Raw genomic sequence first — 18,760 nt, 5'->3', positions numbered from 1 at the left:
TAATAAAGTTTGCGGATGACACAAAGCTGGGAGGTATTGCTAACACAGAGAAGGACCGGAATATCATACAGGAAGATCTGGATGACCTTGTAAATTGGAGTAATAGTAATAGGATGAAATTTAATAGTGAAAAGTGCAAGGTCATGCATTTAGGGATTAATAACAAGAATTTTGGTTATAAATTGGGGACACATCAGTTGGAAGTAACAGAGGAGGAGAAGGACCTTGGAGTATTGGTTGATCACAGGATGACTATGAGCTGCCACGTGATATGGCCGTTTAAAAAGCTAATGCAGTTTTAGGATGCATTAGGCAAGGTATTTCCGGTAAAGATAAGGAGGTGTTAGTACTGTTATACAAGGCACTGGTGAGACCTCATCTGGAATATTGTGTGCAGTTCTGGTCTCCCATGTTTAAGAAGGATGAATTCAAACTGGAACAGGTACAGAGAAGGGCTACTAGGATGATCCAAGGAATGGAAAACCTGTCTTATGAAAGGAGACTGAAAGAGCTTGGCTTGTTTAGTCTAACCAAAAGAAGGCTGAGGGGAGATATGATTGGTCTTTATAAATATATCAGAGGGATAAATATCAGGGAGGGAGAGGAATTATTTAAGCTTAGTACCAATGTGGACATAAGAACAAATGGATATAAACTGGACACTAGGAAGTTTAGACTTGAAATTAGACAAAGGTTACTAACCATTAGAGGAGTGAAGTTCTAGAACAGTCTTCCAAGTGGAGTAGTGGGGGCAAAAGACATATCTGGCTTCAAGACTAAGCTTGATAAATTTATGGAGGGGATGATATGATGGGATAGCCTAATTTTGGCAATTAATTTATTTTTGGGCCTATTTACCTGCTAATAATCAATGTTCTGTGATGCGATGTTAGATGGGGTGGAATCTGAGTTGCTACAGAGAATTTTTTCCTGGGTGCTGTCTGGTGAGTCTTGCCCACATGCTCAGGGTTTAGCTGATCGCCATATTTGGGGTTGGGAAGGAATTTTCCTCCAGGGCAGATTGGCAGAGGCCCTGAAGGTTTTTCGCCTTCCTCTGCAGCATGGGGCCCGGGTCACTTGCTGGAGGATTCTCTGCACCTTGAGGTCTTTAAACCACGATTTGAGGACTTCAATAACTCAGACATAGGTTTGGAGTTTGTTACAGGAATGGGTGGGTGAGATTCTGTGACCTGCGTTGTGCAGGAGGTCAGATTAGATGACCATAATGGTCCCTTCTGACTTTAAGTCTATGAATCTATGAAATATATCTTTCTGAAGGTCACTTTTCCTTACAGTGCTGTGTTCTATATACACAGTATCATAATGTATCCTAGCTACATGTTTTTTTCCACTTGATCTAGATCTCTGCAGAGAGGTCAGATGTGGTCCATTAAAGATAGCCATAATCCTTAGCTCCAAGCACTTCAGCACTAACAGGACATTTGAAATCAGAACTCAAATGCCAATCCACATTTTAGGAAAGGCACCTAGACTTACCAGGGATGGAACAAGAACCCTCCATGAGAACACCCTAGGATTCTGGAAGTGAATGAAATCTGGATCTATAGGTTGTGGTATGAGACCATGTTTATACTCCAGTTACCTGTTTACTACCATGCAGCACATCACTCATCTATGGCAAACTTGAAAAACTTCAGAAGTTCATTTTCATTTTCTAAAAGCATCTATAATGTGGATGCCTATTCAGACTTCTCTGAACTGATCCAGCCTCTGGCTGTAAACCTTGCAATTACAGGCTCTTTTGGGAGAGTTCCAGTATTTCTTGTTTCTATTTAGGCTGGAGATCATATCATACTAATATATCTCATAGTATTTCAGTAATTCCAGCCCTGGTCAGAGCCTGTCTGCATGGAGTCATCAGCAAGAATAAAAGTGTAATGGGGAAAATGAGATTTGAGTTTCTGACAAAGATTCAGTTCTTGTTCTGTCCTGTAGCCTAGAACAGTGGTTCTCAAACTATGTAGCAGGCCTCTCAAGGGAGGCACGGGAATGTGTCAAGGGAGGCGCGAGCTGTATGCTTTCTTTTTAAGTGCTCTGTCTGTCAGCCTCAGGTGACTGGGCACACCCAGGAGGGGGGGGATAAAGTGGTCATCCAGAGCACCACCACCTGGGCTTGGGCTCTCCTTCCTCCCACTCCCTCAATCCCTCATCAGGATGCAGCCCCAGGATCAGGCTTTCTTTCCCTCCTGTCCCTCTCCAGGAGGTGGCAGGGCTCCAGCTGACAGCCCTGGGGTGGAATTGCCTCCCTTATTTCTGTTCTGCTGCTGGAGTCCCGGCCAATGGCTGCTGCTCTCCATTCTGCCTTCAGAGCTGCGTGGCGGTATATGGGGAGGGGGGCATATACGACTACAGACACAAAGAAGAGGGGCCCAATCAAATAAGTTTGAGAATCACTGGCCCGGATTCTCCCTGTCTTCTAGAACCACCCCAGGAGCTGTGGAATCAGCAACTGCCATTATTGACAACCCCAAATATTCAAAAATCATGAGTCAGCCTCTCCCTGCCCCAGTAATGAGATTGGCTTAAAACATTGTGAGTTTTTTTTAAATAATGTACCTTGTGTTCTTTTTATTTGTCTTTTAGCTTTTGAGCCTTTGGAGGGGGGGACAGGTCACATTTTCAAGATTTATGTGCAACTGTGAAGGCTAGATACTTTTAAAAAAGAATGAAAGCTCATATTTTTACATATTCATTTGATTCCAGGTGCTGGGGCTTTATGAAAAACAGTAATTATCATAAACTCATGGTAACATCATGAGAGTTGGCAACACATCTGATGTCAGGGTTAATCTCACCTTTCATTTAAAAAACAAAACAAAAACATTTCTAGCCCTTTTCCTTATGAAGATACTAGGGGCCTTGACAATTTAAATAGCTGTAAATTTGCCTCTGCAGATGAAGTTTGCCACCTATAAAAATCATGTGTTATTCTCAGCCTCTGTGGTTGTCGCATGACTGCAGGAAGCATTCACAAGCATATGTGCAAACTTGAACTGTGATTCAACACAATCATATTTGTACCATTGTTTTTCCTGTTTTTGTGTAATTGTTCATGCTTCAGTTTTCTTTGCCTAAACGATGATTATTTATACTGTGGTAGTGACAAATCAGTACAAATCAAAAGCAGCAAAGAATCCGGTGGCACCTTATAGACTAACAGACGTTTTGCAGCATGAGCTTTCGTGTACTTGCATCCGACGAAGTGGGTATTCACCCACGAAAGCTCATGCTGCAAAACGTCTGTTAGTCTATAAGGTGCCACAGGATTCTTTGCTGCTTTTACAGATCCAGACTAACACAGCTACTCCCTGATACTTGACACAGTACAAATCAGACTGTGTACAAACCTACTGATGTAGTAATTTGGGGAGAGAATTTGTCCATGTGAATGAGTATTTGACTAGGAGTTAGCATACACCACAAAAACAAGTGTCATCATAGGGTGAAATCTAGGTCCCATGAAATCAGTGGCAAAATTTCCACTGACTTTAATGGGGCCTTGACTCCACCCATCATGTGTAAATGAGTGTATTCATATTATAATTGCTCATCCAGACACCCACATTGATGTGCAATTCCTTAGTAGGAACGTCACAAGAGATGCTTGGATTCAATGTCTGTTATATAGCTAATAAATCTGGATTATCTTACTCTCCCTTAGTCAGGAAAGAAACTGGCTATTTTAAAATGCAGGGTCCTTGGGCATAGCTAAGTATAATGCTCTTTCTTGTGCAAAAAAGGACAGGAAAAGATGTAAAATGTCCTGGGCCTGTTTATCTCCTGCTGCCTCCTTCTCCCTAAAGCAGTGTTGCCGAACCTTATTACAGAGGAGGGCCACATAAACCTACATATTTACAGATTATACATATTGTAATAAAATTTAAAGTCACCTGTATTGATTTATATTTTAAGATAGTTAAGACCAAAACAGACTGTGAAGAAATTCAAAAGGATCTCACAAAACTAAGTGATTGGGCAACAAATGGCAAATGAAATTTAATGTGGATAAATGTAAAGTAATGCACATTGGAAAAAATAACCCCAACTATACATACAATATGATGGGGGATAATTTAGCTACAACTAATCAGGAAAGAGATCTTGGAGTCATCATGGATAGTTCTCTGAAGACGTCCACGCAGTGTGCAGCAGCAGTCAAAAAAGCAAACAGGATGTTAGGAATCATGAAAAGAAGGGATAGAGAATAAAATGGAGAATATCTTTATGCCCTTATATAAATAATATAAATGCCTACATCTTGAATACAGCATACAGATGTGGTCTCCTCATCTCAAAAAAGATATACTGGCATTAGAAAAGGTTCAGAGAAGGGCAACTAAAATGATTAGGGGTTTGGAACAGGTCCCATATGAGGAGAGATTAAAGAGGCTAGGACTCTTCAGCTTGGAAAAGAGGAGACTAAGGGGGGATATGGTAGAGGTATATAAAATAATGAGTGGTGTGGAGAAAGTGAATAAGGAAAAGTTATTTACTTGTTCCCATACTATAAGAACTAGGGGCCACCAAATGAAATTAATGGGCAGCAGGTTTAAAACAAATAAAAGGAAGTTTTTCTTCACACAGCACACAGTCAACCTGTGGAACTCCTTGCCTGAAGAGGTTGTGAAGGCTAGGACTATAACAGGATTTAAAAGAGAACTGGATAAATTCATGGTGGTTAAGTCCATTAATGACTATTAGCCAGGATGGGTAAAGAATGGTGTCCCTAGCCTCTGTTTGTCAGAGGGTGGAGATGGATGGCAGGAGAGAGATCACTTGATCATTTCCTGTTAGGTTCACTCCCTCTGGGGCACCTGGCATTGGCCACTGTCAGCAGACAGGATGCTGGGCTGAATGAACCCTTGGTCTGACCCAGTATGGCCATTCTTATGTTCTTATGGTCTTAAGTTCAGCTGGTTTCGTATGGCTTAGATTGGTTGTTTCGATGTACAGTATTCTCTATTTACACACTGTGTAAACTAAAATGATGTAAACAGGACAAAATGCTAAGGAATCAGCCATTAGTATATTGTGTTTAAGCAGGTTGTGAGCCTTATGAAAGGTGGGTCGTGTATGCCCCAGGAGCTGTAGGTTGGGCACCCCTGCCATAAAGGGTGTCTCCTTCTCCCTTGAGAGATTCAATGCCTCAGTGATTCCTTCAGACTCAAAATAATAATAATAATAATAAAAAAGATGAAACATTGAACAACCCTTCTCTGAGTCGCAAATTAAGCGTAAAACCACAGAAGTGCAAGACAGATCTAAAGGATAAATTGTCATTCTCTATGCAGCTGTGAATGCTGCTGGAATAGATACAGCCACTTCAGGAACAATATAGAGTGCCGGATTTCAGGCTACTAGAGAAGATGACTCTTCGTCAGGCTTCCTCTAACAGCCACTTATTGCCTCTTTGACCGTCATGGAGGGTAGTCCAATTTGAACAAATCATCACACGCGTCTCCAGAGTCAGGATTCCCACTGTGGGATGGGGATGGAGGGCTTGCACAGCTGCTTTCTCTTGCCCTCCTGCCTGGTGATGTGAGCTGCTTGCAATCACTGAGCAAAGTAAGTGATCCCTGCTGTATGGAGGTGATGAGGAGGGATAGCTCAAAGGAAGAAGCACTCCCATTGGCCAGAGGGAGGGGTCAAAAGAGGGAACTCTTCTGTTTTCAGATCTTCACACCTCCTACTTTAATCCCTGTGTGTAATCACACTGAGTATTGGCACAAACCCTGCTACAAACTGTCCCTGGATGGAACCCTTTTTGCAGGTGATTTAAACCTGATTTCAAGTGGACCTTGTTGAGAGAAATTTTAAAAGAGATGTGTGGGCAAAGATGGAGCTGGAAGTACTGCAGCCTCACTAGAAGCAGGCTGTATAAAGGGACGGGCTAGTGCTGTTAAGATGGCTGAGATGTGCTCATGGTTCCTACAGGCTTTTCAGAATGGGACCCCAGCTACTGGCAGCTCCTTAAATCAAGGCACTGAGACGCTCTAGTGAGGTACAGAAATTTGAGCTATACTGATCATGTCCATGTTGCCAGGGTATCCACAGGGCACTGACTAAACTCCCAAAGTGCTGTATCAGGCTGCACTAGACTCACTGTGAAGCCTGGGATGGATTTTTTTTAGGGACAGTCTCTTTTGCTCTGTTCCTCCTGGTCAGGAATATTGAGGGGATGTCCCAGCAACAGCAGTCACTGCTATATTTTAAACAGATGATACCCACTAAAATAAATAACAAAAGAGACAGAAGGTAATCACTGTAATGGGCACCAAGTACCCAAGAACAAGGTCTTTTGGCTTCAAATGACAGGAGCAGATTGTGTTGTGTACCAGAGGTACAATGGGTATTTTCACACCAAAAGCAATGTCAATACATTATCTCCTCAGGAATACAAGATGTTTGAATGGCCACAGAGTCATGGGATAGGTGGTGAAGGACCTTTTATTGCCAAACAACCATCAATAATTCATCAAATGGGTGGGGGGAGGTGGGAGGATGAAAAAAGGAAAGCCATTTGGTGAGGTAGAAGGATTAAATATGTTATGACTATGGCAGAAGGTAGAATCAGCAGAGTCAGAAAGGAGCATGAAGTGGGGGGGGTCATTACAGAGCTGGGCTAAAAACCATATGGGTCTGGAAAACAATGTCCCCCCCCACCCATCTGAACACGCGGACAGGTTCAAACCAGTTTGAGCCCACAAATCATGAGATTTCAAAACAATACGAATACATTGTTGGGTTCTTTTTTATTTGAGCCTTTAGGGCTCATGTTTCCAAGCTTTTCTCTGCTTCCAGAAGGGCTAGAAACTTAGTTTTAAAAAAAATGAAATCTGAGATTCTTGTATATATACATGACTCAAGGATCTGGGGCTTTAAGGAAAACACAACTTTATCACAAGACTTGAAATAAAGTTGTAAGGATTGGCAACATTGCATAGTATAAATACATTACACAGTATAAATATTTTTTTCAGGGGAAAAGGTTGGCTCAGTGGTTAGGGAGCTGGCCTGAGAATTAGGTTCAATTCCGTCCTCCAACCCCGGGCGGCTCTATGTATTTTGCTGCCCAACCACAGCTGTCACGTGGCTTTTGGCGGCATGCCTGCGGGAGGTCCGCCGGTCCCGCGCCTTCGACGTACCTGTCGCCGAATTGCCGCTGAATCCACGGGACTGGCGGACCTCCTGCAGGCATGCCGCCGAAGGCAGCCTGACTGCTGCCCTCACAGCCCCCTGCGGCTTGCCGCCCCAGGCACGTGCTTGCTGCGCTGGTGCCTGGAGCCACCCCTACCTCCAACACAGATTTTCTGTGGGATCTTAGGCAAGTCATATAGTGTTTTTGTGCCTCAGTTCCCCACTTGCTGAATGGGAATAGTAGTGCATCACAGGTATGTTGTGAGGTATTCTGATGCTCTGGTCATAGGCTGTATTATAAGTATGATAGATTTCAGTTCTGTAATGTGGCTGAAAGTGCTAATTTTTCAATGCACAGCCATGCTGTGGGTCTGTCATCTGACATTCATTTTACTAGATATTTGAGGTATGGAGCTTGTGACAGATGGTCCCCGTGGGTTTCTTTCTCCTTTTCCCCTCCTCTGAAGAACCTGGGAGCATGTGTGTCTAGGTTCACTCTTAGTTGTTTAATTATCTTACTCTTTTTCATTTATAACATGTACCTTTCCAAGGCACATGCACCTTCAGACTTTAAAAAAAAAGAAAAAAAGAAAATGAAGAAATGCAAAAGAATTCTAACTGTCCCAAAGTAAACATAAAAAGACTCCCAAGTAAGCATTGTCCAAAGCATTAAAACATCGAAATACTCATGCAGAGACTGACTCAATTATCAGCCCTAATAGAATCAGGAGGGAGGCAAAGTGCTGCACAGTGAGAAAATTATACTAGCAAACACCAGTCTGCATCAGTGAATTGCTGAGAGTAATAGGTAACACCTTCAACGCGCTTTGCAAACATTAACTAATTAATAAATACTCAAAAAGCAACAAACACACCCCCTGGGGTGAGCAGGTGGTAGTGCCCCCTCTTTACAGGTGATGGGAGAAACTGAAGCACAGATTTTTACAAGTATCTCACCCAGGGGCATTGAGGGAGTTTTATGAGAAATAGAAGGCAAAAATATGAACCCTTCTGCCCCATCCTGTGCATGGACCATCACATGCCACCTCTCTCTTTCAGGCTGGGCTGCAGACAATTCCAAGTGTATCATTTCAAAGAATAAGCACCCATTGTTTGGAGTAATTCAAAGGGATCACACTGACTATGTTCCCCAGGAGTGCCCAGTTGATCAGAGAGAGGCCTAGTATCTGCAAGGATATTAATGCATTTTCCACTGTGTGTATGTGGGTGTTACATACTCATCTCCCAAATCTGGTGAAGTGTCTATCTTTTTTTCTGGCTGTTTTTCCCTTTCTTGGTAGCTTTTCTTCAAGTCTTCAGACAAAGGGCTGCATCAGGGTTCCCCTCTCCCTAGGAGAAAGGGAGGACATGTCTGGGGATCTGGTTACGGCTCTTCACTTCTCAGATCTCACCCCAATCCTGACATGAGTTTGAACAGGTGGAGAGTTGCTCTAAGTTGTGCTAATGATTTACGATCCTTAATATAACCTATGCCAGTGGGGGAATGGCATCACAGAGCTCTGTCCTGCCACATTTCCTGTCTGCGCCATCCCACCCCTTTCATGCTCCCTACTCTAGGCTGTGTGAAGAGGAAGAGCTGATGGCACAGGCACCTACTTCAGCACATTTGCTCCATGGGGGATTAGAGCTGGCCAGAAAACAAGCATTCTGGTATGGGACAATTTTTTTAAGTTTCCCAATTTCTTTTTGTTCTGATGAACAAACTCAAGACTTTTCCAATTTTTTCATGAAAAAACAGTAAGACACCCTGCCTTTTGTTCTCTAGACTAGCCAAGAGCCCAGTGGTTAGGGCACTCACATGGGAGGTGATAAGACCCCCCAGTTCAAGTCCCTTTTCTGAATCAGTTAGAGGGGGTATTTTTTGAAAAAGTCAAAATCGTTTTTTTTTAAATCATTTTGAAATGAAACATTTTGATTTTTTTTGTTTCAAAGCAACAGAAATCTATTTATATTTATTAAAAGATAAAAAAACCCAAATGAAATAAAATGAAAAAATTAAATAATTTTGGGTTGAACAAAATGTTTTTTTTTCAACCTGAAACTTTTGTTTTTTCCAGATTTTCATTTGGTGTGAGAGACTGAAAAACATCAATTTCAGTTTGAAAATTTAAAAAGATTTTTTTGATTTGGCTCCTGACTCCCCCCCCCCATCAATATTTGCTCAGTTCTTTGCAACACAATTACTCAGTTCACCTGTCTGCCACTTTATCTTCAGGTTTCATCACAAAGCTGAAGTCTAGGGTTGGGGGTTTGTTTTGTTTTCTTTTTGACTGGCTGTTTTTAAATTGTAATGCCCACAATTCGTATAGAACAGCCCTGGGAGTTGAATAGCTTCCCTTGTAGAACTTGCCTGTTCACTTGCCTGTCTCTTCACTGTTTATCTCTAGTCATTTGTTAAGAGGTTCCTAAGCACTACACTGACCTATTATCTTGCATGAGTTATCCATAACAAACAATAATAATGAGACGACTTGGATGTGCCTTCATACTTATTACAGAAAATACAGGCTGTCCCTTTCCAAATATTGGGTGTATATGTTGGCATGAATACAGATTTCTAATACTAGTAGTTGCTCTGCACAACAAACGGCACCATCCAGTAGCAAGTGGTTACCGTGGTATGAGGATTATCTCTATAAAATCAATTAAAGAGAGATGATCAAACAAAACATTGCAAATGCACAAATGAACAACTGCCTCCAATGAGATCTGCGCTGGGATCAGAGTGTCACCCAGTGCAGCACATGTATCGGCAATATTTTGCTTCTCTCTGATTTCGGTCCAGCCCAGATTCTGCAAAAGACTGTCCGACTGACTTTATTGGGACTTTACACTGGTGTATGCCTATCTGGGATCTGGGCCTTAGATCATAACCTCCTTTGAGCAGAGACTGTGACCTCTTTCTGTAGAGCCCCAGGTATCATAATAATCATTAATAATAGTCTCTCATTTGTGTTGAGATTATAGTAATAATAAATACACTTAAGGTGACTTTCATTCAAACATCTCAAACCTGGCAATTCCCTGCCTCCTCCAATCCTTGCCAGGGAAGAGAGATAAGTGTCATTATCCCCATTATACATATGGGTAAACTGAAGCACAACATGGTTAGATGGGATGACTGACATGCATTGGCATGATGACAAAATTCTGATGCTGACTATAGGGAGGAAGGAAGTGCTGAAGCTTAGGACTGGGAATCCAGAGATCTGGGTTACAGTTTTGGCCATGCCTTGGACCAACTGTGTGAGTTTGGGCAAGTCAATTAACATCTCTGTACCTCTGTTTATGAATATGAATAAAGGGAATAATGATTATTACCCAGCACAGGTGTTCTGTGAGGCTAATTCATTAATGTTCTAAGAAATCTCTCTCCAGGCATTCATACCATACTCTTCACCAAAGTATCTGACTGCCTAACACTTGCAAAGTGCTTTAAGATCTTCTGTGCTTATGGCTTCCATTTGGATGCATGTGAATGCAGGAAGCACATGAGTGAAACAAGAATTCTCCAGGCAAGACACAGTGGAGTGTCCCAGCTGAGAAACAGTCCAGTCACATCAGGTGCAATTGGCAACTTGGCACCTTTGAGCTGCTGGAGTGCAATGATTCTTTCCCATTACTTTAATTGTCTCCATGAAAGTCAAGGAGACTGACATGTATCTGCTGAAGTGCTCTTTCTGCCATACTGACTAAAGCACTTTGGAATGGATTAGCTCAGGACTTCTGCCTCTTTAAAGTTATTATTACTATTTTTAACAGGCATTTATAGTGTTCTGCAGAGACCTCAGCTAACACACCCCACTGGAGCCGGGAAATATTGTAACAAGTCTGTGACCATCTAGAAACCTTATGGTTGGCCCTTTGCTATATGCCATTGCTATTTGAAATGTCTTAATGGGAGCAGGGTTAGAACTCAGATCCTCCTGTTCCAACAGCATCCACTGTATAAATTAAAGGAGAAATCCACTGGGGGGAATTTCCCTGTGAGTGTGGGAGAAGAGGGAAAGAGGGAAGCTACTGACACTCAGTGGGAGAGGGGCAGCCAGCTCCAAGCTGGGAATGGGCATCCCAGTAGTTCTTACAGCAGTTTCTCAACAGCTGGTGTTTGGTGGCCTGTACTCCCCACCTCTCCTTGGCAACTGGCACCCTGTGAATCTCCATGTACCCTTCCCATGTGCCACTGCCCTGTTCTATCCCCCAACGCACCCTAGCGGCTGGCGTCCACGCCTCCCCTGCCTCTCCTCTGGGCTGCGTGTCCCTGCCAGGATCCGCAGTCGTTGGAAGGTGGAGAGAGAAGAGCTCTTCGTATCCACTCCCTGGCAGCTGGCCTGATCTCATGCACCATGGTGTTCACTCCAGTCCCTCCTCTGGGTCCCGCTTTCATCTCTGTGCACCTTCTCCCCTCCTCTATGCCCTCCAGTGCATGAGGAACATAGCTGGGTCCTGCTTTCATCTCCGTGAAACGTTGTGGGGGCAGAAAACCTTGCGGTGTGTATGGAAATATAGATCTGCCTCCCAAGATTTCCATTATGGGAGTGGTCACCCCCATCTCCCTGGTTCCGCTACCCCACCACTAACTGTAGGACCTATAAAAGCAGCAAAGAATCCTGTGGCACCTTATAGACTAACAGACGTTTGGGAGCATGAGCTTTGATGGGTGAATACCCACTTCGTCGGATGCAAGTCATCCGAAGAAGTGGGTATTCACCCACGAAAGCTCATGCTCCCAAACGTCTGTTAGTCTATAAGGTGCCACAGGATTCTTTGCTGCTTTTACAGATCCAGACTAACACGGCTACCCCTCTGATGTAGGACCTATGGCACACAGCTCAGCAGTTCTGTTTCCAATCTGTGGAGGGTAGTGGTGTACTCACATACTAGTCATTTTGTGAAACTATAGAGATTTTCCTAATATAAACCTAAAATGTTTCTTGCTGTAGATGGTGTATGTATCTCGGGTTGTAAACTCTCCCAGGCAGGGGCTGTGACTGATGTGTTTGTACAGGGCCTAGTACAAAGGGTCCTGGTCCTGACTGAAGCCTCTGGGAGCTCGTGTAATATAAATGCTAAATAACACTCCTTGTTCTGTCTTCACTGAGGGGTGTAGGGGAATTTGGCAGCTGTAGCAGCACTCTTGCTAACCCATGGCATTTTGGGAAATAGATGGCCATTAAGTGAATGCGCAAGGTTGTAATCCTCTCTCTGGGATTTATTTGATGACAGCTCTCACAGTTCAGGAATGACAGCGGTCAACCCTAAGGAGTGAATTACAACCACGTTCAGACACTATGGGTGGCTACTGCCTGTTATTATTTAGAATAAGCAGGACAGCCAGTTTTCTTTTGCAAGTTTTAGCAGAAGAGGTGTTTTGTGTGTTAAGGGCTTTTTTTTCCTTCTGTCTTTCATTTGCAAATCCCAAGAGGTGCCTATCTGCTGCTGCAGGTGCCTAAATACCTGTGAAAATCTGGCCCTGAATTAGTTAGGGATTGTGACCAAAAATGAAATTCAAAAATGTTAACAGCAACCTTAGTAAGATTCTTAAAGGAACAAATTCAAATGAGATCTGCATTGATTTTCAAAGCTGCATGAAATATGTAGATGCCTAATTCCCCTTAACATTAATGGGAACTGGGTGTCCAATTCCTCTCTGTGTGTGTGACTAATCTTAGCCACATTCTATTCATGATGGTATGGAAAACAAAGTGTTCTTGTTTTGATTGCAAGCTGGATGATAGCTAAAGGAAGATGGGGGCATTGGAGTGCTAATTGCAAATATCTACTGATGACATAATCAATTTATCTCAAAACTAATAGAAAGCATATAAGATTAATGTAATGCCAGATGTCAGTCACTATAACTCATCCATGGCTGAACGCAGCTAATTCCCTCAACAGAATGTGCTCCTTTTTATTCCCAAATGTGTCTGGAGGATGTCACTTCTTTATTATAATATTAATAACTCTAATGAAGAATGGGTTAACAGAAAGCTGAGTTGTCAAGGCTAGAAAAGATTCCCTTTAATAATTGCATTCTCAGCGGCATTACACTGGGAATAATCACAATGTTTATCTGGTTAGCTCGAGGCTTCACAAATGATACCACTTGTTAACTGTTCTTGTCCCAAAAGAAGTTTATCAAGGTGGATGGGGGAAAGAGTTATTTATGTTGGTATCATAATTATACTTCATGCCAGCTATTCTCAAACTCCTTGATAAGGTGACCCAATAATAACAACAGCAGCAACAATAATAATAAATTAATAATTAATAATAATTTGAGACCCGTTCCTCATCCAGCCAGAAAGGACAGGTCATTGCTACATTTAAATTGAGTAAGTAAATTGAGCATTTACTTATAGCTTTTTATATTGAGGACCTCAGCACACTTTAAAACTATCAGGGGGTGGGCGGAGGGATAAGTCAGTGGTTTGAGCATTGGCCTGCTAAACCCAGGGTTGTGAATTCAGTCCTTGAGGGGGGCATTTAGGGATCTGGGGCACAGGACCGGCTCTACAGTTTTCGCCGCCCCAAGCAGCACACTGAATTGCCGCCATGGATGGCGGGGACAGTCCGTGTGCCCTTAAGGCGGCAGGCGCATTTCCGCGGCGGCGGCAATTTGGCGGCAGCTTCTATGTTTAGCGGAAGCCGCCATGGACAGCTAAATATAGAAGCTGATGCCAAATTGCCGCCACTGCGGAAACGCACCTGCCACCCTAAGGGCACACTGACTCCCCCCGCTGTCCGCGGCGGCAATTCGGCGTGCTGCTGGGGGCAAAACAACAGGAACTGCTGCCCCTTGAAGATTGCCGCCCCAAGCACCAGCTTGGAATGCTGGTGCCTGGAGCCGGCCCTGCTGGGGCAAACATCTGTCTGAGGATTGGTCCTGCTTTGGGCAGGGGGTTGGACTAGATGACCTCCTGAGGTCCCTTCCAATTCTATTAACTCATTAATTCCCTCATTCATTACTTCAGACTCATAGCACTCCTGGTAGGTAGTTGTTCTTGTTCCACTTCTATTGAGAGTTAAAGTGAGCCTAGAGAGTGTCTTTCCCAAGGAGGTACCACCAGTGAGGGGCAAAGATGGAACAGAAGCCAGGAGTAATGACTCCTAGTCTCCTTCTCCAACCAGTAGAAGATGCTCACATGTTGCTTATAAGGGGGAAGCCTAACTCTGCTCCTTATGTGTGCTGACACAGGTAAGTGATTGAAAGTTGTTGACAGCAGCTAGGTGGATTATGTAAAATGAATTAGTGGGTTCAGTACAGTGCCTAGTAAAGAAACATTCACATGACAACATTTACCATCACCCTTATTGGCCATCTCAGCACTGCAGCTAGCTATTTGCATGAAGAGGGAGACAGCTTTCTTCTGAGCTAGAGTGATCCTTCTAGGTCAGGACCGGGGCATATGGCCAGGTGGCTGGCTTCCACTGCCACTGCCCTGGGTGTAGCTGTTCTGTGAATAGGGAGGACCTCCATCTATCACTAATGTATAACTCTGTCTGCTTTACCTTGATCTCCTTTGATATTCTGGGGGCAGTGTTCAAAGGCATCCTTGGAAACCATACTCCAAAAATACACTTCTTTGAACAACCTGAATGTCCTCCAAACCCATCACGAGCGGTGGCTCGACTCCCGACAATGACAACCCATCTCAGTAACATGAGACACGTGAACATCGCAGCCCTTTACTGCCTGAAAGATTTCAAGTATTGTCATCATCCCTTTGTGGAAACAGACAGGCCCAGCTGCTGAACAACAATGCCAGTCCCTGATATCATTGCCACATGGCAGAGTGAAGACAGGTGCTGAAGGTCACTCATTTAATTTCATTTGAAACTCAGAGATACAAAAGAAAATTGCAGCTGCTTTTGCTACTGCATTAACATTTTTTTCTTACTCATCCATATTTACAGGCAACCTTTCTTTCTCTTCAGGTACCAATGGGAATTTTTAAACACTTGCCAAATAAAGCTGTACTTGCACAGGCACAAAAGCTGTTTTTGCAATGATACCAAAATAATTATTTGTTAGTAAAGATTCACTCTTTTTCCCCAAATACCAGCAGCTTCTTCAAGTAAATAACATTGATAATGGGGTTGAAATACTTGTTTATTTTAATAATAAGGTCAAAATGTACATGTGCTGGAACTATGCAGCTATTAAACATTAATTTTGCTCTAGCTTAATCAATGATGAGGCAATAAGTAAGACTCTCTTCTTTTTAGCCAGAGAGAAACTGCTGGCTTGATATATGGCTTGGTCAATAATGCTGAAATTGTGAATAATAATGGAACATGTAGAGAAGTAACCTTCTGATCTCAGCTTTGAAAGCAATAATTGTACTAAAAACAGAGCTAACATTGTTATCAATATCACCCCATGTAGATGGTGATTAGGTTTGATTGTATTATTTTCTCTTTTACAAGGAACAAACAGAGAATGTGTTGTATTCAAATTACAAATGATCCATTAAAAAATAAATTATATGGGACTTTATAATGCTCTCAGTAAGGAGATATTAAAGACTGTGGCTGAATCACTTTATGATTGTTTATTGCAAATGTTATAAAGCATTCAGTAATCAAACCCCAACCCTGAGCATCTAAATGAAATTACCCAGTATCTTTGTTGTGCATCTCTTCTTCACTCATCCTACAGTAGCAAAAAATATTACTTTGTCGAATTAGAGACGTCTCTTTGTTTGAGGCATTTTCATCTAGCAGTTAGGGAACCAGACTGGGAGCAACCAGGTATTGTTTTAATTCCAGGTTTTGAGTTGTTTTATGCCTTTGGGTAAGTCACTTCAGCTGTGCCTCAGTTTCTCCATCTTTAATAACATAAGGATGACACCCACTTTTGCAAAGACGTTGAGATGAGACATGCTACGTATTTATTAATAAATTCTAGTCCCTCTTCTCTACCTTTCCCAGCTCACATATGGGAGATCTGAAGCAATCAGTTTCAAAGCCCAAGCATCATTTTGGATGTAAGACAAAGTTTGTAAAGGTCAGCTCGTCCAATCAGGGAACAGAAATAATGCTATGTGACTTAAGTAAGCAGTCACAAAACCTAAAGAGTGACTACTGAATAATAGACGATCACTTTGTGAACAATCTAGAGCAGCGGTTCCCAAACTGTGCGTTGGGACCCCCAAATGGGTCATGAGCTTGTTTTAATGGAGTCACCAGGGCTGGCTTAGACTTGCAGGGGCCTGAGGCCAAAACCCAAGCCCCACTGCCCAGGGCTGAAGCTGAAGCCCGAGCCCAACTGCCCAGGGCCAAAGCTGAAGACTGACAGCTTCAACCCTGGGCAGCGGGGCTCAAGTTACAGGCCCCCTGCCTGGGGCTGAAGCCCTTGGGTTTCAGCTTTGCCCCTCCATCCCCGCCTGGGGCAGTGAGTCTCAGGCTTTGGCTTTGTCCCCCCCACCTGGGACAGCAGGGCTCAGACAAGCTCCGTCCCCCTTCCTGGGGTCATGTAGTAATTTTTGTTATCAGAAGGGGGGTCACAGTGCAATGAAGTTTGAGCAACCCCAGTCTAGAGGCTCAGGTATGTTCCTGAAAACATGCCATAGAGCAACCCTGAAACCTGAACAAGTTAAGATCCTCATCTAGTTGTGATTGGAAACAAAATACTGACTCTATTGTCATAAATTGTTCACAGCAAACAGTCAGACTAGTTCTACTGCAGCCTACTAGAGTACAGGCTTATTTCAAATAAGGGTATATTTGAAAAGGTAAGTAAAGCTGATCTTGTGGTTAGGGCACAAAACTGGGACTTGAGAGACTTGGCTTCAGGCCCAGTTCTACCACAGGCTTCCTGTGTGACAGCAGGGAAGTCACTTAGGCCTTGTCTTCACACAGAAGTTGACTGCGTTAGCTATACTCGAATAGTTTAAGGAGTGCAATGCTAAATGGAAAGAGGAATAAGATAAATCAGGTATAACTTTGTCCAGGATTTGTATGGCATAATTATAACATCAAAATATTACACATCTAACTGATATAGTTATACTGGTTTTAAATCTGTGTGTGGAACAGGCCTAAATCTCTCTGTGCTTTTGTTCCCCAACTGCCCAATCCCCAACTGATAATATTTACCTGCCCCACCAGGATGTTGTGAGGATAAAGCCCATTAATGATTGTTAACTACTAAGATACTGTGATGACAAGGTCCATATAAGTACCTAGGCAGATGGATCTGATGCAGGTTCAACCTGGATTTAATATTATCCCGATTGGTACAGTCATCTCTAGCAATAAGTGTATTTTCATGTAAACCAGTGGATTTTTAATATACAACACACTGTGGCTTTTTATTGGTCTAATAACTGTGACCAAATCAGTTTTTAATCATATTAGTAATGATTTCCTGTAATTAAGGAGGGAAGAGGTGTAGTGGCTGCCTAGCTGCTAGGTAAAGGGGAAGAGTCAAAACACAGCCTCTTCATGCCAGCCATGGGACCCATTCCTGCTTAATGAAACTGCTGGATTGCTCTGCCTTTGTAACTAATACTGCTCAGATTGGGTATGCAGGAAGCAGCATTTTTCTGAGCAATGCATAACAAACTTCTCCATGTAGAACTTTAGAATCTGACATCTTAATACCCACTGTATGTGTGTGTGTGTGTGTGTGTATGCTCACTGCCACAATCAGTGACCTCTGTAAAAAATTGCCAGAAGCAGTTGAGAGAGGAAAAAAGAAAATAGGTTAAACAGTTCTCCCTGCACAAGGATCTGTTAGGTAGTGGAAATGGAGCATAATATATCTGAGATTGATTCGTGTGGTTAAGTCAACATCTTGAGGACAGGGAATGTTGTTCTGAATCTCAATTTTAGAAATTAGAGAAGGGAAAAGATTGTAGTCTCTTAGTCCATGATAGCTCCACTGTGTAAAACAGCACAAGGGCCAGAAGAGAGTGAAAGGAAAATCAATACTTTTGAGGGTGATGTGGAGTGGAAGTGAGTTTGGATGGCTCAGTGAGAGTCATCTGGTCATGAAATAAGGTATTTTTTCCATCAATATTTTATTGTGCTTGCCTGGGGCAGATGTGATGGTCTTTGGTCTCTGGCATATCCTTATTTATGAAAATTGTAAAAAGAACTTTAACTGGTTGGTAAGGTTGACAAGGAGAGGGTTAATAATCTCCCCCTGAATAGGGAAAACACCACAGATCTCAGTGAAGGGATTACCAGGGAACCTGGGCCTGAGGGTGCTGTTACTGGGCCCATCTGAAGTGAATTACCTAACTCTTCATGCATCTATAAGTGATGGATATTCTGGAGAGTGTAGTAGCCTGTCTTAGAGGACTGAGATTCCAAAGGGATATTTTTTTCATTTTATTTAAATGGATAAATTACAAGGAAATGATAAACCTTGACAGGCAGGAGAAGACTTTTTCCTGCCTGGTTCATTATATATAGTTCCTGACATCCATAGAGCTTTTAGAATCCAGGTAATCAGTGTGGGAGGCCTGGTCCTAGCTCTGAGGACTTAACTGTCTAATTTGGATAGATGCAGTGGTAACATTTGAAAGATGAGGCATGAGTGAAGGCAGTGGCAAAGGTCTAGAGGGATCAG

This window comes from Mauremys mutica, chromosome 4, assembly GCF_020497125.1.
Source record: "Mauremys mutica isolate MM-2020 ecotype Southern chromosome 4, ASM2049712v1, whole genome shotgun sequence".
NCBI classification, from domain to species: domain Eukaryota; kingdom Metazoa; phylum Chordata; order Testudines; family Geoemydidae; genus Mauremys; species Mauremys mutica.
Note: the sequence above shows the minus strand (reverse complement) of the source record.